This window comes from Bubalus bubalis, chromosome 2 (assembly GCF_019923935.1).
Source record: "Bubalus bubalis isolate 160015118507 breed Murrah chromosome 2, NDDB_SH_1, whole genome shotgun sequence".
Taxonomy (NCBI): domain Eukaryota; kingdom Metazoa; phylum Chordata; class Mammalia; order Artiodactyla; family Bovidae; genus Bubalus; species Bubalus bubalis.
Window position 1 is genome coordinate 24622232 of NC_059158.1, and position 19837 is coordinate 24642068.

The 19837-nt window shown below is 41.4% G+C and overlaps 1 pseudogene; it reads left to right on the forward strand.

The window, feature by feature from the left end:
• Positions 1–7185: 7185 nt before the first annotated feature.
• LOC102413113 lies at positions 7186–18571 on the forward strand (annotated as a pseudogene).
• The last annotated feature ends 1266 nt before the right edge of the window (positions 18572–19837 follow it).

The following is a 19837-nucleotide window of genomic DNA, read 5'->3' on the forward strand; positions in this document are numbered from 1 at the left end:
TTATCCATTCTATACATAATAGCTTGTATCTATTAACTCCAAACCCCCAGGCCATTCTTTCCCCAACTCCCCTGCCCCTTGGTAACTACAAGTCTGTTCTCTATATCTGTGAGTCTGTTTCTGATTTATTTAATTTAAATAGCCATGTATAACTTGTAGCTAGCATATTGGGCAGTGCATATCTAGAGTATTCTTAATTTTCAGTCTCTTCCTCCCAAAAGATACTGTGTGACTCACAGGTTGATGTATATTAAAATACAATCTTCACATGGAAATCATGGATTTGTCTATTCGGGTCTTGTGTATTTTAACAACGAGAATGTTCAGACATTAAGCAAACCCTGGTTTATCACCTTAAGGTCATAAGAGTTCAAAACTGCCCATCGCTGGAGATAATCCTTGTCCTTATTACACTGAGCACTTGTTGCTTTCCTTAACCTACTTGAACATAAGTAGACACAGAAGTCTTCACTTAGCCCAAAAGGAAGTATTTATTGAACACAACAGATATCGAATATCTTGTACGCCCTGCACATACTTGTAAAATTAAAGCAGAAGAGGTAACCTTAGAATCCACCACCTTAAAATTATTTTTTTAATAATTTTATTTATGTATTTATTTTTGGCTGTGCTGTCTCTTCACTGCTGCACGGGCTTTCCTCTAGTTGCTGGGAATGGGCGCTACACTCTAGTTGCAGTGTATAGTTTTCTCATCGTGGTGGCTTCTCTTGTTGCAAAGCACGGGGCCTAGGACATGCGAGCTTAAATGGTTGCGGCTTGTGGGCTCAGAAGTTGCAGCCTGCAGGCTTTAGAGCACAGACTCAGTAGCTGTGGCACCCAGGCTTAGATTCTCCACAGCATGTGGAATCTTCCCCGGCCAGGGATCGAACCTGTCTCCTGCATTGGCAGGTGGAATCTTTACCACTGAGCCACCAGGAAAGCTCCACCTTAAAATTCTTAACTTCTTCTATACTTTCCCCTCAATCAATTCTTTTTCCCTTCACCCTTGGACCCCTCTCTTGTAGACAAAAATATACATGAATTTTTTACACTTGGGGAATACAGAGTTGTATGACCCAAAGATGAAAAATCATAGAAAACCATAAATCGTCTCTGTGTCAACCAGACACTCACAAAGATACTAAGATGAGTACATGCTCCTATTCAAACTCAAAGACAGGACTTTGAGTTTGACGGGACTTCCTGGGCGGTCCAGTGGTTAAGAATCCACCTGCTAACGCAAGATATGCTGGTTTGATCCCTAGTCATGGAACTAAGATCCCACCTGCCATGGGGCAATGAAGCCCGTGTGCCACCACTATTGAAACCCGTGTTCTCTGCAGCCTGTGCGCCTCAGTCTGTGTGCTGCGAGGGAGATCCTACATGAGGCAAGGAAGATCGCCCGTGCTGCAACTAAGAACCAGCACAGCCAAATAAATTTTATTTTAGAAAAAGTAAGGAGAAAAAATAGAATAAAGTTATTAATTTTTTAGAAAAAATTTAAAAAGGAGTGGAGGGGACTAAGGAGGGAGGTGGAACTGAAAATCCCCTCTTACTCAGGAGAGTGAGCTGACTTGGGAAATAGCATCTGGAGAGTGGAGGGTGGGGGCCACAGAGGTCTGTGCTCATCAATTTAGAGAAACTTCAGGTACTTCCAACAGCAGGAGGGTGCATAAGAAACAAAAAAACAAGCACAATGGGACAAAATATTTCCAACCTGAGGATTACAGTTTTTTTTTACTTTGTCATTTATCACTTTCAACACTTTATTACTTGTTTTACAGTGAATATACATTAAATCATATATCATACATTACACATATACATCATAATCAGAATTATAAAGGTTTGTCTAAATTTTTAAGAAGGAAGGCAGGTAGGTAGAAAAGTGAAGAGCTGGGGACACAGAGCTGGACCTGCTGGGCTCCATTCCTGGGCTCAGGGGAGTAAACTCACACAGCCTTTTCTTCTCTTCTCAGGACTGAGTTCTCTGTGGAGGCCAAGCAGGTTCTTTCCCTTCTTTTTAGGATGTCGTCATTTATTAGAACATCATCACCTCTTTGATACTTTTAATATGGTCTTTGCATATTACATGGCATTTTCAGCTATTTGCAGTGGGCAGAATCCAGTCCATTTTTCCAGTGATGGAATTTCTATGGCAGAACAACTCAGTCAAAATATGATGGGTCCTGGAGCAAAGAATGTGTGTCCTAACGCGTAATCTGAAGATGATCAGTCCAGGGTTTTACAAGTACAAGGGGTTTTCAGGTCGTTTTTCAAAAGTATCATTTCCATGACGGTACACAGTGGCTCTCCATCCAGTCTGCTAGTTCATCTAGTGTTTCCCCAACTCATTTGCAAACTTATATTTAGACAAACCCCTGAACACCAGTGTTTACAGCAGACACCCCCTTCAGTGTGGGCCGCACTTGGTGACTTCCTTCTAAAGGTTACAGCATGGAAAGTGGGAAACTGAAAATAAAAAGTTCACAAAGAGAAACCTGGGAATTGTACCTTAGCCAGGTGATGAGGTGAACTTATTAGTGATATTTGAGTGGACAAGTACACACCCTTGATGTGTAGAGAATGTCACTCATCTCTGTGGTCTTCTTCCCAAAAACCCAACTCAAAGAGAGAGGTATTCCACAGTATCCCTGAGGAATTCTCAAAAGGATCAAGGTCATCAAACACAAGAGAAGTGAGAGGGACTGTCACAGCCAGAGGAGCCTCAGGAGACATGATTGGGACTTAATACAATGTGTGACATTTTAGGGATGTGGTGAGGGTTGGCTGAGTTGATATATGAAGTGCTCGGAACAGTGTCTGGCACATACCTGATGCCCAAGCCTTGTCTGCTCTGGTGGCTAGAGGGAAACAAGCGGGGAGAGAGGGAGAGGATTGCCATTCCCATCTCCAGGGGATCTTCCCCACCCAGAGATCAAACCTATGTCTCCTGCCTTAGTAGGCGGATTATTTACTGCTGAGTCACCAGGAAAGCAACCCCAGAATTACTTGTATTTAATTCTGAAATCCATTCAGGAATTCTCTCAGCACAAATTTGGTGTTTGTTAGTGTTGAGCTGTTTGCATCTCAGCACCTGAAGGATGAGTGTACTGAGCAGGGTGTCCTCCTACATGAATGCTGTGCCTTGTGACTCTGCTCAGGAACGTGCGCTCAGAATCTGAGACAGCTGGTGCAGAAGAGACCTGCAGGGTCATAATCTAACCCTCCATTTCCAGGAAACAAGCAGAGAACCGTGGCAGTTGAATAACTTGCCCAGTTAACATAGTTCAAGTAAAATCCAAGTCTGCAAGTTCCCATCCAATGCTCTTTCTTTTTTTTTTTTTTCCCATTCATTTCACATTTAATATCATAAAGTTTGCATGTACAGGAGAAAAACTCTTCCATATATATTCATAATTCAACTCTGAACAGGAATTGTGAACTGAGTTATTCAACTGAAAAGAAAATTATCATTTTAAATATGCAAAGGCAAGGTTGACTTTAACTGTTAATAAAGGAAAAATATTCTATTACTTTCAAATGTAAACCAAAGGTACAGCTAATTCAATGGTAAAAATTAAATAATTTTGCCTAATAGTTAATAATAATAATAATGCCTAAGTTAACAAATTTACATAAAACTGGCATAATACATTATACATCTATAGCCTGATTAACTAAAAAAAGGGGATAAATTCTTGGATTTTGTGGTTCCAATGAATGAATATTCATTATGTGCCAATTACCACAAATAAAAATATACAATATGGTTTGTAACTCTGTATTCTTCTGAGGGCAGAAATTGTATTAAACAGACCACTTGTATAGGTCTCCTGACCATCCCTCCCATCTCTTTCCTGGACAGTCTTTGCTCACAGTAGGCTTTCAATATATATATATATTTACCTAGTTAAAAGCAAGTGTAAATGAACTACAGTGGGATAGTGAGCATTTTTACATTCTTAGTTCATTTACCCAATAAATATTTGGGGGGTCTTCTACTATGTATTCCATGTCTGCAAGTGTAATTCAGCTGTGGATAAAGAGCCAGACAGAAGCTGTTCAAACTCCTGGAAGTTAAGAGCTCGTCAACAAAACAAAGTAAAACAAAACAACCACCTATTGTGTCAATACATCTAAAAAGATGTCTCCAAGGGAATCAAATAGAACAAAAAAATCAGTTACTCAAAATGTATGCCTCAGACAGAAAGACTTGGGAACTGTGCTCACAGGTCCAGCTGATCATTTACCAGACTACTGGAAAACATGGGCAGATGTAAAATTTACCTGTTAACTATACTCTTTTGTATTATTTAACCACAGAGATACTCGAACTGGGGGTACCCTACATCATTAACACATGGAAGAGAAATGTTAAATTTTCACTGTGTCATATGCAATTTAAGAGGACTGATCTCCTAAGAACCAGTTACCAGCATTCAGAATTCTTGAATCCAGGCCAAAGAGTGTCACAAGACATCTACCACTTGACCCCACTTTGAACCTTAATTCCATAATATTAAAGAGAAAAAGCTGTAAAATTTGATGATCCCACAGAAGTCACTAAGAAAAGATCCAATCTTACCTTGTGTTTGATGATGCAGTTCAGGCACAGAAGATGTTCCTATATTACATAATTACAATTGCCAAGATAATTCAGTTACCAAGAGAAAAAAATTACTAAGTTACTAAAAGGGAAAGTGTGAAGTTTTCAGTGTTGTACCTACAGTACAATGCTTTTAGCTAGGCTGCAAACTATGCTTGTTTACAGCTGAAGTAAAAATTCTGTCTTCTGCATGGGGCTGAGGTGTGTCAGGGAGAACTATTTCATTGTAAATAAATCTAGGGGCCAAATAAAAGGAAGTTGCAAAAGCAGGTGTACAGCAGTTGAGCTGTTTCAGTTTCAGAGAAATAAAGTAAATAATTGTGCTGGAATTTGTTCAGTTCTGGGCATTCTGCCAAACAGGAAAGGGTGTGTAATTACTGAAACTAACACATCTGTGTAAAAATGAAGTAATATCAATAGAACACAGTTGGGATCTAAATTTCCTTTTTTATCTCCAAAAAATTAAGGATCTCTATAATGACTCTCATTTCACTCTTTGATATTTAAATATCACTTAAGTTAATATGAACACATGAAGGCAGAATTGTAATTTTCACAAAGTCAGAAAATATTAACTTTAAAGGTGCTATTATTCTCTTTGAAAGCCTCACAAATGAAGAACATTTCAATTTTCACTCATCAAAGATAACAAAAGTATACCCAATACCTCACTTAGGACTTCACCAGAGTAAGAGAAGTACACATAATATTAGCACGTTTTACCAAATCTAGTCTTTGCTGACCATTTCATGCTATCTGGATTGAACTCAATCTTAAACCTGGATTCCAAACTTCTTAAATCATAAACCCAAAATAAGAGGGTGTGGTTTGTGGGAGAACAATGGAAGTTAGAGCACTTAGGGAGTCAGGCCAAGTTCAAATAGAGATCTCAATTATTCAAGAAACTTTATGACAGAAGAAGAAAGAGTGTAATAAATATTACATGTGTGATTTTACAGAATGTAAATCAACTTGCACCTTAAACAGAGCTATGAAAAATATTTAACACTATTCAGGATTGGCCATATGATTTTTTAAAGAGTATTTCTACAATCTACTAAGAGATTCTACCAATTATAAAAGTTCAATATACTCCCCCATTGATAATAAGAGTCTGCTCCTGGCTCCTGGCTCACTGCTTCCCTGAGCTTGTGACGTTAGCATGCTGACACTTCTAAGTTGCAGGGATAGCAGTGAATTTCTGAATGAGTCAGTGTCTTACCAGATTCCAATTCCTTTCCATCCAAAGGCATGCTGTCCATTTCAAGGATGAATCAATCAGTTTAGTCTATGATTTTCACAGGAAGTGGCAAGGCTCTCTGAGGGCATTGGCCATATTTCTTTACCTGACCACATATAAGGTAGGCACTAGATCATTCTTGGGTAAGCCTGAAAACTTACCAGGATACAAAATAGTTTGTTTCCAACATCTACTTTCACTTTGGGAATCCTGTGTTCTCAGCAGGAGTTGAACTGAACAGTAGAAACTGCCAAATGATGATCCTAATTGTATAAACCCAACAGCCAACTGGTGGCTTAAGTTCAACTGACACTTTCTGTAATTTTAGACTGGAGTCCAAGGATAACATTACTTTGCTAATCCCATGGGCTGACTTTTTCCTTCTCTTGAAGGATGATCCTTAACTGGAAGACATTTCTTTTGCGATTACTTGGTTTACATGATGATGGTGGATATTTTGTGACATCACCAAGATAAACCGCATCCTTTCATTCCCTACACTTCATTTGCAGCTAAGCTGAACAGATGGAAGATGAAATACAAATTTCTTTCATATTTTTAAAAGACTTAATTTGACCATCCATGTGAAATAAAATTTAAGTTTGTTCCATGCAGAGATCAGATTTAATTTCTAGATCAATACGGATATAGTGCAACTCAAATTGTCTTAAAGATAAGAATGTACAGCTGAGTAGTTTTCTAGGTATTGTCTTGAGATTCTCTTGCTTAGTAATGTTTCTATGAATGTGGCAACAGATTCCATTATCCTTACAGGATAGCCAGTTGGTGACAAAGTGATCTGATAGCATTATTTATTTACTTCCTCTTTCAACAATCATTCATGCAGCCCTAGTATATTCAAGCCCTTTGGGCTTCCCTGGTGGCTCAGATGGTAAAGAGTCTGCCTGCAATACAGGAGACCTGGGTTCGATCTCCTGCGTTGGGAAGATCCCCTGGAGAAGGGAAAGGCTACCCACTCCAGTATTCTGGCCTAGAGAATTCCATGGACTGTACAGTTCATGGGGTTGCAAAGAGTCGGACATAACTAAGTAACTTTCATTTTCATCCTCAGGTAGCTTTTAATTATATCATCCAAAGGAGCATGTGATGAATCAGAGCAGTGGTATAAAGTGCTAAGAAAGATCAGCAGAGAGTTGACTTCAGGCTGGGGTGAACTTCATGGTTGGCGTCATGAAAGAGGTAGCACTTGAACAGAAGTGAGTTCCTTCTTTCTATCTGCTCCTTCACGGAAGCTAGAATAGTGGTGGCTGTGGTCTCAGGGCGGGGCCAGTGGAGGCAGCTTCCTGGCGGGTCTGTGGTTGCCCCTCCTCCACCAATGAGGCCTGCTCAGGAGCTGGCCTTCCTCTTTCCAGGTTAGGCAGCAGTCGCTGTCGCTCCGGGATCAGGAACATCGGCGCGGTGGGGTCGCCGCTGCGGCACTCGAAAAAATTTAAAAAGTGCCGTTGCCGAGCGACTGCCCGCCCCTCCCTCCCCCACCCGCCCCCTACCCCGAAGCGGCTCTCCCACCACCTCTGGCGGCGGCGGCGGTGGCCAACTTGCCCCGCTACCCCTTGCCCAAGGTGCCGCCTCCGCGGTCGGCGTCGACGCGGACTCAGCCCCGGAGCTCCCTCCGGCCAGAGGCCGCCGCCGCCCGCCCAGCCCAATGCTCTTTCAATACATCATGGACCTGAGTAGGCATTTAGAGAAATTTACAGCAAACAAAAATTAAAATACAATAATTTGTTTTCTTCCTGAGACACTGTATCAGTTGCCTATTGCTGCATAATAAATTATTAAAAAATCAGCTGCTCAAAACAACAAACATGTATCATCTCCCAGAAGGTCTCTGGTTCTGGGCCTCTCAAAAGGGAACAGTCAGCCAGGGTTGCATCATCTGATGGCTCGGCTGGGTCTGCAGGCTGTTGGAATAGAGCCTCAGTTTCTAGACACATGGACCTTTCCACAGGGCTGCTTATAACATGTTCCTTGTGTCTGTGCTTAGTCACTCAGTCGTGTCCAACTCTTTGTGGCCCCATGGCTACATAGACTGTAGCCCGCCACCCTCCTCTGCCCATGGAATTTTCTAGGCAAAGATACTGGAGTGGGTTGCCATTTCCTACTCCAGAGGATCTTTCTGACCCAGGGATCGAACTCATGTCTCTTGCATCTCCTGCATTGGCAGGCAGATTCTGTACCACTAGCCCCACTTATAACATGCTTATAACATACCAGTTGGCTTTCCCCAGAACAAGTGATCTGAGTGAGAGAGAGCAACAAAGATGGGAGCTGAAGTGAGTTTTATGTCCTAGACTCAAAGTCACACACCATTAAATCAGGTAGAAGTGAGTCATTAAGTGTAGCCCACACTCAGAAGAAAAAAAATTAAGCTTCATCTTTGGAAGGGAGGGACATCAAAGCTTTCATGTATGTGCTAAAACCAAAATTAAAATTAAATTTTTTTCAGGATTTTTTAAAGTCAAATACTAGAGTAGATCGTATATATACTTTAACCATACTAAATAGCGCTATTTTGAGTTCCAAAGTACCGCTACCGAGCACATTATTATAAATCAACTATATTACAATTAAACAAAATGAAACAACAAAAAAAGTGCTAGTACCAACTTAAGCTTTTACCAGAAATGTGTAAGTGTTCATGTGGCCGATGTGTTTGTTCTAAAAATGAAGGAAACTCAGCTTAAGGGAAGGAAGGAAGAGTTAGTCACTTGTTTGCACAATCAACCAGGCATTTTCTTTTCAGACAACTAGTTACTTCTTTTATTTTGCTTTTATTCCATATATCTTGGCATTATATTTTTAGTATAAACAAATAGTGCTTCCTTTTAGTATCAGTTTAGTTCAGTTCAGTCGCTCAGTCATGTCCGACTCTTTGCGACCCCATGAATCGCAGCAAGCCAGGCCTCCCCGTCCATCACCAACTCCCGGAGTTCACTGAGACTCACGTCCATCGAGTCGGTGATGCCATCCAGCCATCTCATCCTCTGTTGTCCCCTTTTTCTCCTGTCCCCAATCCTTCCCAGTATCAGAGTCTTTTCCAATGAGTCAACTCTTCGCATGAGGTGGCCAAAGTACTGGAGTTTCAGCTTTAGCATCATTCCTTCCAAAGAACACCCAGGGCTGATCTCCTTTCGAATGGACTGGTTGGATCTCCTTGCAGTCCAAAGGACTCTTAGTATACCTACGTAGTATTTTTTTATATGTTTGAAATATCCAAAAATAAGAATAAAGGAAGGAGGAGAGGAGGAAAGGAAGGGAGGAAGCAGAAAAGACAAAAGAAAATAAAAAATGAAAGAAGAGAGAAATTGGAAATGCGTATAAATAACATTTTCAAGTTGCAAGGAAATAAAACAAATTTAGGCAATACCTATAGAATAATAGAGATTTATGAGAGCTTTGTTAGTTATCTATTGTTGTATATCAAACTACTTCTAAAACTTAGTAGCTTGAAACAATAAATATCTACAGTTAGAGAAAGACAAATATCATACAATATCACTTATATGTGGAATCTTAAATGAGACAAATGAGTTTATTTACAAAACAAATAGACTCACAGACATAGAAAACAAACTTTGTGTTACCAAAGGAGAAAGATGAGGGAGATATAAATTAAGAGTTTGGGATGAACATAAACACACTACTACATATAAAACAGGTTAAAAACTACTATATATAAAATAAGCTAAAAACAAGGATCTAGTTTATAGCACAAGGAACTATATTCAATATCTTATAATAACCCATAATAGAAAAGAATCTGAAAAAGAATATATATATATATGTGTGTATTTACTGAATCACTTTGCTGTACACTTGAAAGTAACACAACATTATAAATTAACTATACTTCAATTTTTTGGAAAAAATCATCTATTACCTCAAAGAGATAATACAAAACAAGCAAAATGGTGCAAACGCTGGTAGGAGGAGTTGGAAAAAAAGAAGGATTTTACAAAATGGAATAAGTATATTGGTATTGGTATACAGATGGAAATTATTTTGTTAGTCCCAGTCCTCCAAGAAACAAGTGCTGGGACTTCCCTGGTGGTCCAGTGGTTAAGAATCCACCTTGCAATGAAGGAGACGAAGTTGGATCCCTGGTCGGGGAACTAAGATCCCACATGCAGTGGAGCAACTAAGCCAGCACACCGCAACTAGAGAGTCTGCACACTGCAGCAAAAGATCCTGAGTGCTGCAACTAAGACCCAAAGAAGTCAAACAGATAAATATTTTAAAAAAGGGGAAGAAACAATTGCCAAAATGGGATTAAGATCAGGAGAATTTTATTAAACACTTGTCAGAGAATATGGAGAGGGCATCAGTAAAGATGAGAGCTCGCAGACCAAGATGCAACTCTGACCCCAAGTGACAGACAGAAGGAGAGGTTTACTGGACTCTCCAAGACCATCAGACAATGTGACCAGAGTTAAACAAGGCCAGAGGGAGTCCTCAAGTCACAGCTGGTCATCTGAGGAGCCCCATGTCTCCCAGGAACGAGCCTCCCCTGGTGTCCCTGCTGAGACCAGTTACTGTCTGAGAACAACCCACGGGGAGCAGGTGAAGTGAATTAAAGTGAAGTGAAAGTGTTAGCCGCTCAGTCGTGTCTGACTCTTTGTGATCCCATGGACTGTAGCCCACCAGGCTCCTCTGTCCGTGGAGTTCTCCAGGCAAGAACACTGGAGTGGGTTGCCATTCCCTTCTCCAGGGGATCTTCCCAACCCAGGGATCAAACCCACATCTCCTGAATGGCAGGCGGAATGAGCCACCAGGGAAGCTGAGCCTCTGCACAGATGCTGCTGTGGATTTCAGAGCACAGAAGTCCCAGCCCTTGTACCTTACCTAAGAGTGTGACCCACATCTTCACACCTAATGAGTCTGGACCTCTGGAAATCAAATCAACACTTCTGTAACTGGACTTAATTACATCCCTCCCAAACAAAATCTCATGCTGATTACTTAAGACCAATGAGACTGAATTTGAAGATGGGGCCCTTAAGGAGGTAATTGAGACTAAATAAGATGGTAAAGATTACCCCAAAATGATAGATCTGGGGCATTATGATAGATCTGGTTCTGTTCAGTTCAGTTGCTCAGTCGTGTCCGACTTTGTGACCCCATGGATTGCAGCACGCCAGGCTTCCCTGTCCATCACCAACTCCTGGATAGGTCTGGTATCTTTATCAAAAAAAAAAAAAAAAAAAAAAGAGGCACCAGGGATAGCTTTCTCTCTCTCTCTTCCCACCACCCCCCACTTTTTTTTTTTTTTTTTTTTTGGTATGCTCAGCGAAATTTGTGGGAACTTAGTTCTAGGGATCAAACCTCTGCCCCCTGCAGTGAAAGCATGGAGTCCAAACCACTGGACCATTAGGGAATTTCCTCTCTTTTTCAATTCCCCTCTGCTCACAGAGGAAAGGTTGGTAGCCACAAGAATTCAGTGTTGAAAATCTTTAAACTGTTGATACTGAGAATGCCTTCAAGAGGAAGGAAAGTAGAAAAATGTTGAAAGGCCTCTTTGTGACCTCTTCCTCCCAAGGACACAAAACATCTTCCCCATCTTTGACGCACCTCTCCTCCTGGGGCATCCCCCAGTGGATAGAAATTACTGGGACGTTCTGCTCCACCAGGAGCTGGGCCAGGGCAATGCAACGCTGCACAGACCTCATATGGATCATTATGTGTGTGTGTGTGTGTATATAAGGGGCGGGGGTTGGTGAGAATGAGGAGATGTGGGTTCCCAGGCAGGCTGCCTTAAAACTCCCTGAGCCCACAGCCTCCCTTGAGCATGGTCCTCCACCAGAGGGCCCAGGATGTACCCCACAGAATGGCACAGGCACTCGACCCAAGACTCCCAGGGCCCTGCAGCCAGAGACCCCTGGACCAAGCTCCGCTCCTCAGTGGGTGGGCACCAGCCCCAGGATACTCTGGGCCCAGCACCACCCACCAGCCAGCTGACACCAGCCTCACAAACCAGTCAGCAGGCACCAGCCCCGTTCACCAGCGGCAGTACAACAACATTTCTGGGACTAGAGGTGTGTGTTTGTTTCTGGCCCTGTCTTTTGTTGCACTGATCTGTATGTCTGCTTTTGTGCCATCTAGTCAATTAATCTACAACAAAGGGAGCAAGAATATACAATGGAAAAAAGACGGTCTCTTCAATAAGTGGTGATGGGAAAACTGACAGCTACATGTAAAAGAATGAGATAAAAAAATTTCCTCATATCATACACAAAAATAATCTCAAAATAAAGACCTAAATGATGTCAAACTGATCAGTCCAAACTGATCACATGGACCACAGCCTTGTCTAACTCAACGAAACTATGAGCCATGCTGCGTAGGGCCACCCAAGAAGGACGGATCGTGGTGGAGAGTTCTGACAAAACGTGGTCCACTGGAGAAAGCAAATGGCAAACCACTTCAGTATTTTTGCCTTGAGAACCCCATGAACAGTAGGAAAAGATAAAAAGATATGACACAGAGAGATGAACTCCCCAGGTCGGTAGGTGCCCAGTGTGCTACTGGAGAAGAGTGGAGAAACAACTCCTGAAAGAATGAAGAGACGGAGCCAAAGTGAAAACAACACCCAGTTGTGGATGCATCTGGTGATGGAAGTAAAGTCCGATGCTGTAAAGAGCAATACTGCATAGGAACCTGGAATGTTAGGTCCATGAATTAGACCTGGTCAAACAGGAGATGGCAAGAGTGAATATTGACATGTTAGGAATCAGAGAACTAAAATGGACTGGAATGGGCGAATTTAACTCAGATGACCATTATATCTACTACTGTGGACAAGAATCCCTTAGAAGAAATGGAGTAGCCCTCATAGTCAACAAAAGAGTCTGAAATGCAGTACGTGGGTGCAATCTCAAAAATGACAGAATGACCTCTGTTCATTTCCAAGGCAAACCATTCACTATCACAGTAATCCAAGTCTATGCCCCAACCAGTAACGCTGAAGAAGCTGAAGTTGAATGGTTCTATGAAGACCTACAAGACCTTCTAGAACTAACACCCCAAAAAAGATGTCCTTTTCATCACAGGGGACTGGAACGCAAAAGTAGGAAGTCAAGAGATATCTGTAACAGGCAAATTTGGCCTTAGAGTACAGAATGAAGCAGGGCAAAGACTAATAGTGTTTTGCCAAGAGAATGTGCTGGTCATAGCAAACACCCTTTCCCAAAAACACAAGAAAAGATACTACACATGGACATCACCAGATGGTCAATACCGAGATCAGATTGATTATATTCTTTGCAGCCAAAGATGAAGAAGCTCTATACAGTCAGCAAAAACAAGGCGAGGAGCTGACTGTGGCTCAGATCATGAACTTCTTATTGCCAAATTCAGACTTAAATTGAAGAAGGTAGGGAAAACCACTAGACCATTCAGGTATGACCTAAATTGAATCCCTTATGATTATACAGTGCAGGTGACAAATAGCTTCAAGGAATTAGATCAGATAGACAGAGTGCCTGAAGAACTATGGACTGAGGTTCATGACATTGTACAGGAGGCAGTGATTAAGACCATCCCCAAGAAAATGAAATGCAAAAAGGCAAAATGGTTGTCTGAGGAGGGCTACAAATAGCTGAGAAAAAAGAGAAGCTAAAGCCAAAGGAAAAAAGGAAAGATAAACCCATTTGAATGCAGAGTTCCAGAGAATAGCATGGAGTGATAAGGAAGCTTTCCTCATTAATCAATGCAAAGAAATAGAGGAAAACAATAAAATGGGAAAGACTAGAGATCTCTTCAAGAAAATTAGAGATACCAAGGGGACATTTCATGCAAGGATGGGCACAATAAAAGACAGAAATTATATGGACCAAAGATATTAAGAAGAGATGGCAAGAACACACAGAAGAACTATACAAAAAAGATCTTCATGACCCAGATAACCACAATGGTGTGATCACTCAACTAGAGCCAGACATCCTGGAATGTGAAGTCAAGTGGAGGATGCATCACTACAAACAAAGCTAGTGAAGGTGATGGAATTTCAGTTGAGTTATTTCAAATCCTAAAAGATGATGCTGTGAAAGTGCTGCACTCAATATGTCAGCAAATTTGGAAAACTCAGCAGTGGCCACAGGACTAGAAAACATCAGATTTCATTCCAGTCCAAAGAAGGGTAATGCCAAAGAATGTTCAAACTACCACAAAATTGCACTCATTTCACATGTTAGGAAAGTAATGCTCAAAATTCTCCAAACCAGGCTTCAATAGTAAGTGAAACATCAACTTCCAGATGTTCAAGCTGGATTTAGGAAAGGCAGAGGAACCAGAGATCAAATTGCCAACATCTGTTGGATCAGAGAAAAATCAAGAAAACTCCGGAAAAACATCTATTTCTGCTTTATTGATTACACCAAAGCCTTTGACTGTGTAGATCACAACAAACTGTGGAAAATTCTTCAAGAGATGGGAATATCAGACCACCTGACCTGCCTCCTGAGAAATCTGTATGCAGGTCAAGAAGCAACAGTTAGAACCGGACATGGAACAACAGACTGATTCCAAATTAAGAAAGAAGTACGTCAAGGCTGTATATTGTCATCCTGCTTATTTAACTAATATGCAGGGTACATCATGTGAAATGCCGGGCTGGATGAAGCACAAGCTGGAGTCAAGACTGCCAGGAGAAATATCAATAACCTCAGATACACAGATGACACCACCCTTATGGCAGAAAGGGAAGAAGAACTAAAGAGCCTCTTGATGAACATGAAAGAGGAGAGTGAAGAAGCTGGCTTAAAACTCAACATTCAAAAAACTAAGATCATGGCATCTGGTCCCATCTTCATGGCAAATAGATGGGACAACAATGGAAACAGTGACAGACTTTATTTTCTTGGGCTCCAAAATCACGGCAGGTGGGACTCCAGCCATGAAATTAAAAGAAGCCTGCTCCTAGGAAGAAAAGCTATGACCAACCAAAACAGCATATTAAAAAGCAGAGACATTACTTTGCCAACAGAGGTTCCTCTAGTCAAAGCTATGGTTCTTCCAGTAGTCATGTACGGATGTGACAGTTGGACTATAAAGAAAGTTGAGTGCCAAATAGTTGATGCTTTTGAACTGTGGTGTTGGAGAAGAGTCTTGACAGTCCCTTGGACTGCAAGGAGATACAACCAGTCAATCCTAAAGGACATCAGCCTAAATATTCATTGGAAGGACTGATGCTGAAGCTGAAACTCCAATAACTGGCCACCTGATGCGAATAACTGACTCCTTGGAAAAGACCCTGATGCTGGGAAAGATTGAAGGCAGGAGGAAAAGGGAATGACAGAGAATGAAATAGTTGGATGGCATTACCGACTTGGTGGACATGAGTTTGAGCAAGCTACGGGAGTTGGTGATGGACAGGGAAGCCTGGCGTGCTGCAGTCCATGGGGTCGAAAAGAGTTGGACAGGACTGAGCAACTGAACTGAACTGAAATGATGTAAAACCTGAAACCATAAAGCTCCTAGGAGAGAACATAGGCAGAACATGTTCTGACATAAATCGTAGCAATATTTTCTTGGATCTGTCTCTTAAGGTAAAGGAAACAAAAGCAAAAATAACCAAGTGGGACCTAATTAAACTCTCATAACCTTTTTTTTTTTTTTTTTTAAGTCATGCTGTGTGGCTTGTGGGCTCTTAGTTCCCTGACCAGGGATCAAACCTGGGACTATGCAGTAAAGCACTGATTCCTAACCACTGGACCACCAGGGAACACCCAAAACTCATAAGCTTTTGCAGAGCAAATGAAACTGTCAACAAAATAAAAAGACAACCTACTGAATGGGAGAAAAATATTTACAAATGATATGACTGATAAAGGGTTAACGTAAAAAATATATAAATAACTCATACAATTCAATATCAAAGAAACAAACAACCCACTTTAAAAAATGGTCAGAAAACCTGCATAAACATTTTTCCAAAGGAGACTTACAGATGGCCAGCAGCACATGCTCAACATCACTAGTCATCAGAGAAATGCAAATCAAAACACAATGAGCTATCACTGCGTATCTGTCAAAATAACAATCTCCAAAAAGTCTACAGATATGGACTTCCCTGGCTGTCTAGTGGTCAAGACTGCCCTCCCAGTGTGTGAGGGGGGCAGGACACGGACTCTATCCCTAGTTGGGGAACTAGGATCCTGCATGCCACATAGCATGAACAAATAAATAAATAAATATAAAATGGGTGTATTTTTAAAACATCTACAAATAACAAACGGAGAAGGAAATGGCAACCCACTCCAGTGTTCTTGCCTGGAGAATCCCAGGGACGGGGGAGCCTGGTGGGCTGCCATCTATGGGGTTGCACAGAGTCGGACACGACTGAAGCGACTTAGCAGCAGCAGCAGCACAAATAACAAATGTTGGTGAGGATGTGGAGAAGAAGGAACCTTGTATGCTGTTGATGGGAATGTAAATTGGTACAGCCACTATGAAAAACAGCAGTGGAATTTCCTCAAGAAATTAAAAATAGAATTACCATATGACCCAGCAATTCCACACCTGGGTATATATCAAAGAAAATGAAAGCACTAACTCAAAAAGATACATGCATCCCAATGTTCATAGCATCACTGTTTACAATTGCTAAGATACCGAAGCAATCTAAGTTCCTAATATGTGGAAGCATATTCTGCAAAGATGAGTGAAATTCTATTCTGCCATTAAAAAGGATGAAATTTTGCATTTACAACAACATGGAAGGACCTGGAGGGTATTACGCTTAGTGAAATAAGTCAGAGAAAGACAAATACTGTATGTTATCACTTACACGTAAAATCTAAAAAATAAAATGAACAAACGAATATAACAAAACAGAAACAGACTCACAGATACAGAAACAAACTAGTAATTTGGAGAGAGGGAAATGGGAAGGGGTAAGATGAGGGTAGGGCAATAAGAGGTACAAACTACTGTGTATAAAATAAATAAACTACAAGGGTGTATTGTGCAGCAAAGAAAATTTAACCAGTACTTGGTAACAACTTTAAATGAAGTATGTTGTTGTTGTTCATTTGCTATGTCACGTCTGACTCTTTTGTGACCCCGTGGCCTGCAGTCCATCAGGCTCCTCTGCCCATGGGATTTCCCAGGCAAGAATACAGGAGTGGGTTGCCATTTCCTTCTCCAAAATGGATTATACTCTATAAAAATTTTGGATCACTATGTGGTACATCTGAAAATAAATGTATGTAAATTAATATGATATGTAAAAAAACCTCAAAAAAATTTTTTTCACTTAAGGTAAATCCAAATATATTTTACATACCTCTCTATTGGTTGCAATTTACAATGTAAAACTGTTAAAAGTAATATTAACTATTTCTGTCTAGTTGGAATAATTAACTTTTACTCACACAGGAGATGGACACTCACTCATCAGAAAAGAGTTCATGAATTGGAATTGGAACTCCACATTGTCATCATCCTGTAACTATACTCAAGATTCTGCAGATGAAAGAAGAATCCACTGGTCTGCTGCTGTCCAAAAATTGCTTCTGCAATGATAGAAATGTTCTAGATCTACACTTCGATTATGGTAGCTACTGACCACATGGGACTTTTGAGCATTTGAAGTATGGCCAGTTCAATGGAGGAACTGAATTTTAAATTTTATTTTATTTTATTTTAATAGATTTAAATATAAACAGTTTCATGCGGACAGGGCAGCATTAGAAAAATGAAACAAAGGGTCTGTTATCACTTTTTAAAAATTCAGTCCATCCATCATTGTTAACGAACCTTTGGCTGGGGCTTGGGGTGAGCAGCTACGAGGAGGGGTGGGCGGGGGAGGGCCCCGCCTTCCCATGCAGGCTGGCCAGTTCCCAGCAGGGAGGCTCCGTCAACCTTCATTGCAACCTTCATTAGTGAGCATGTCCCCCCCGTGAGAAGGGCCAGTGTGGCATCACCTACTCCAAGACCACACTGGTGTTTCTCAGCCTCATCTTCTGGTGTGGGAGCATATGTCTTCATCCCTTACAACCACTACCACCACTTCTTTGAAGACGTCTACCCTCTCCTCCCTGCTACGCTGATCGTAGCTGTAAGAGCCGGGCTCTTCATTACCGGGCTGATTGGCTGCTATGCCACCATCCAGGAAAGCCGCTGTAGACCTGCCACATTTGTTGTCATCTTACTCTTAGGTTTTGGTCACAGAAGTTGTTGTAGTGGTTTGGGGATATGTTTACAGAGCGAAGGTGGAAAATGAGGTTGATCGCAGCATTTGGAAAATACAGAAGACCTACGGTGGAACCAACCCTGTTCTGCTAGCTGGGCTATTATGTTCCGAGACAGCCGTCATCCTGTTGTTGCATTCACAACTCTTCTCACTGGGAAAATACAGACTGGTTCAAAGAAACCAAAAATCAGAGTGTCCCTCTTAGCTATTGCAGGGAGATCGCCAGCAGCTGTCATGGAAGTCTGGCCCACCCCTCTGACCTCTATGCCAAGGGGTATGAGGCTACTGGAAGTTGTGAAGAAGCCACAGGAAAGCATGAGGCATGTTATCTATGCGGCAGTAGACATCTGGCTACTGGGTGGGCTCTGTGCCTGCATCCTGTTGTGCAGAACTAGAGAGCCTGCTTACAAGCTCCTCATCACCAGCAGAACCTATGCACATTTAAAACTCACCTGAGGGAATGCAAACTAGTACAGCCACTATGGAGAACAGTGTGGAGATTCCTTAAAAAACTGGAAATAGAACTGCCTTATGATCCAGCAATCCCACTGCTGGGCATACACTCTGAGGAAACCAGAAGGGAAAGAGACACGTGTACCCCAATGTTCATCGCAGCACTGTTTATAATAGCCAGGATATGGAAGCAACCTAGATGTCCATCAGCAGATGAATGGATAAGAAAGCTGTGGTACATATACACAATGGAGTATTACTCAGCCATTAAAAAGAATACATTTGAATCAGTTCTAATGAGGTGGATGAAACTGGAGCCTATTATACAGAGTGAAGTAAGCCAGAAAGAAAAACACCAATACAGTATACTAACGCATATATATGGAATTTAGAAAGATGGTAACAATAACCCTGTGTACGAGACAGCAAAAGAGACACTGATGTATAGAACAGTCTTATGGACTCGGTGGGAGAGGGAGAGGGTGGGAAGATTTGGGAGAATGGCATTGAAACATGTAAAATATCATGCATGAAACGAGTTGCCAGTCCAGGTTCGATGCACGATACTGGATGCTTGGGGCTGGTGCACTGGGACGACCCAGAGGGATGGAATGGGGAGGGAGGAGGGAGGAGGGTTCAGGATGGGGAACACATGTATACCTGTGGTGGATTCATTTTGATATTTGGCAAAACTAATGCAATTATGTAAAGTTTAAAAATAAAATAAATTAAAAACAAAACAAAACAAAAAAAAAAAACTCACCTGAGCTTTTTAGTCTTGTTCTGATTTGGAAGGTGAATTGAGCAAGTCCATTGCTATTGGCCTTCCTGAGATACATACCCAGGTGTTGAACAGAGCAGCTTAGCTCCTCCTGTGTCCACCGTCCTACCTACCCACCTATGACTTTCCCTCTGTTCTACCAGACTCTCCATGTCAGTGAGTGTGTAAGTACGCCGGTAAATGTTCTAATCTCAGAACTGTTTGCAAGTTGCTTAGAGTGGTAGAATTAAAGGTGGACATGGGCCTGCTTCCGTCAGGGAACTGCTGACGGAGTGTCACAGGGTCCTTTCAGTCTTCACAGGGGAGCACTCTTGGCCAGAGGTTTTTGACAGGAGAGGGAGGCAATCAGCTGTCTGGTAAAAGTTATTATTATACCAGATGGTGCCCTTCATCAGTGTCCTTTTTAAAAATAAATACTATAGTCCAGTAACTAGCTCAAAGGCTATCTTATAAAATGGCTAAAATAGATTTTAGAATCATATGGTATGTGTCTTGGTTCATCTTCAAAATCAGACTGATCTTTGAAACTAGCGGTTTTTAAGCAAA